Source organism: Heptranchias perlo, unplaced genomic scaffold (genome assembly GCF_035084215.1).
Source record: "Heptranchias perlo isolate sHepPer1 unplaced genomic scaffold, sHepPer1.hap1 HAP1_SCAFFOLD_165, whole genome shotgun sequence".
Taxonomy (NCBI): domain Eukaryota; kingdom Metazoa; phylum Chordata; class Chondrichthyes; order Hexanchiformes; family Hexanchidae; genus Heptranchias; species Heptranchias perlo.
The window spans coordinates 867029-870200 of NW_027138914.1; positions in this window are offsets into that span (position 1 = coordinate 867029).

Consider the following 3172-nt stretch of genomic DNA (forward strand, 5'->3'; position numbering starts at 1 on the left):
CCTCTCCTCTCCCTGAACTGACTCTGGACTCTTCTCCACTCCCTGAACTGACTCTGGACTCCTCTCCACTCCCTGAACTGACTCTGGACTCCTCTCCACTCCCTGAACTGACTCCGGACTCCTCTCCACTCCCTGAACTGACTCTGGACTCCTCTCCACTCCCTGAACTGACTCTGGACTCTTCTCCACTCCCTGAACTGACTCTGGACTCCTCTCCACCCCCTGAACTGACTCTGGACTCCTCTCCACTCCCTGAACTGATTCTGGACTCCTCTCCACTCCCTGAACTGACTCTGGACTCCTCTCCACTCCCTGAACTGACTCTGGACTCCTCTCCACCCCCTGAACTGACTCTGGACTCCTCTCCACTCCCTGAACTGACTCTGGACTCCTCTCCACTCCCTGAACTGACTCTGGACTCCTCTCCACTCCCTGAATGACTCTGGACTCCTCTCCACTCCCTGAACTGATTCTGGACTCCTCTCCACTCCCTGAACTGACTCTGGACTCCTCTCCACTCCCTGAACTGACTCTGGACTCCTCTCCACTCCCTGAACTGACTCTGGACTCCTCTCCACTCCCTGAACTGATTCTGGACTCCTCTCCACTCCCTGAACTGACTCTGGACTCCTCTCCACTCCCTGAACTGACTCTGGACTCCTCTCCACCCCCTGGACTGACTCTGGACTCCTCTCCACTCTCTGAACTGACTCTGGACTCCTCTCCACTCCCTGAACTGATTCTGGACTCCTCTCCACTCCCTGAACTGACTCTGGACTCCTCTCCACTCCCTGAACTGACTCTGGACTCCTCTCCACTCCCTGAACTGACTCTGGGCTCCTCTCCACTCCCTGAACTGAATCTGGACTCCTCTCCACTCCCTGAACTGACTCTGGACTCCTCTCCACTCCCTGAACTGACTCTGGACTCCTCTCCACTCCCTGAACTGAATCTGGACTCCTCTCCACTCCCTAAACTGACTCTGGACTCCTCTCCACTCCCTGAACTGACTCTGGACTCCTCTCCACTCCCTGAACTGACTCTGGGCTCCTCTCCACTCCCTGAACTGAATCTGGACTCCTCTCCACTCCCTGAACTGACTCTGGGCTCCTCTCCACTCCCTGAACTGACTCTGGACTCCTCTCCACTCTCTGAACTGACTCTGGACTCCTCTCCACCCCCTGAACTGACTCTGGACTCCTCTCCACCCCCTGAACTGACTCTGGACTCCTCTCCACTCTCTGAACTGACTCTGGACTCCTCTCCACTCCCTGAACTGACTCTGGACTCCTCTCCACACCCTGAACTGACTCTGGACTCCTCTCCACTCCCTGAACTGACTCTGGACTCCTCTCCACTCTCTGAACTGACTCTGGACTCCTCTCCACTCCCTGAACTGACTCTGGACTCCTCTCCACACCCTGAACTGACTCTGGACTCCTCTCCACTCCCTGAACTGACTCTGGACTCCTCTCCCCTTCCTGAACTGACTCTGGACTCCTCTCCACTCCCTGAACTGACTCTGGGCTCCTCTCCACTCCCTGAACTGAATCTGGACTCCTCTCCACTCCCTGAACTGACTCTGGACTCCTCTCCACTCCCTAAACTGACTCTGGGCTCCTCTCCACTCCCTGAACTGAATCTGGACTCCTCTCCACTCCCTGAACTGACTCTGGACTCCTCTCCACTCCCTGAACTGAATCTGGACTCCTCTCCACTCCCTGAACTGACTCTGGACTCCTCTCCACTCCCTGAACTGACTCTGGACTCCTCTCCACGCCCTGAACTGACTCTGGACTCCTCTCCACTCCCTGAACTGACTCTGGACTCCTCTCCACTCCCTGAACTGACTCTGGGCTCCTCTCCACTCCCTGAACTGACTCTGGACTCCTCTCCACTCCCTGAACTGACTCTGGACTCCTCTCCACTCCCTGAACTGACTCTGGACTCCTCTCCACTCCCTGAACTGACTCTGGACTCCTCTCCACGCCCTGAACTGACTCTGGACTCCTCTCCACTCCCTGAACTGACTCCGGACTCCTCCCCACTCCCTGAACTGACTCTGGACTCCTCTCCACTCCCTGAACTGACTCTGGACTCCTCTCCACCCCCTGAACTGACTCTGGACTCCTCTCCACTCCCTGAACTGAATCTGGACTCCTCTCCACTCCCTGAACTGACTCTGGACTCCTCTCCACTCCCTGAACTGACTCTGGACTCCTCTCCACTCCCTGAACTGACTCTGGACTCCTCTCCACGCCCTGAACTGACTCTGGACTCCTCTCCACTCCCTGAACTGACTCCGGACTCCTCCCCACTCCCTGAACTGACTCTGGACTCCTCTCCACTCCCTGAACTGACTCTGGACTCCTCTCCACTCCCTGAACTGACTCTGGACTCCTCTCCACTCCCTGAACTGACTCTGGACTCCTCTCCACGCCCTGAACTGACTCTGGACTCCGCTCCACTCCCTGAACTGACTCTGGACTCCTCTCCACTCCCTGAACTGACTCTGGACTCCTCTCCACTCCCTGAACTGACTCTGGACTCCTCTCCACTCCCTGAACTGACTCCGGACTCCTCTCCACTCCCTGAACTGACTCTGGGCTCCTCTCCACTCCCTGAACTGACTCCGGGCTCCTCTCCACTCCCTGAACTGACTCTGGACTCCTCTCCACTCCCTGAACTGACTCTGGACTCCTCTCCACTTCCTGAACTGACTCCGGACTCCTCTCCACTCCCTGAACTGACTCTGGACTCCTCTCCACTCCCTGAACTGACTCTGGACTCCTCTCCACTCCCTGAACTGACTCTGGACTCCTCTCCACTCCCTGAACTGACTCTGGACTCCTCTCCACTCCCTGAACTGACTCTGGACTCCTCTCCACTCCCTGAACTGACTCTGGACTCCTCTCCACTCCCTGAACTGACTCTGGACTCCTCTCCACTCCCTGAACTGACTCTGGACTCCTCTCCACTCCCTGAACCGACTCTGGACTCCTCTCCACTCCCTGAACTGACTCTGGACTCCTCTCCACCCCCTGAACTGACTCTGGGCTCCTCTCCACTTCCTGAACTGACTCTGGGCTCCTCTCCACTCCCTGAACTGACTCTGGGCTCCTCTCCACTCCCTGAACTGACTCTGGACTCCTCTCCACTCCCTGAACTGACT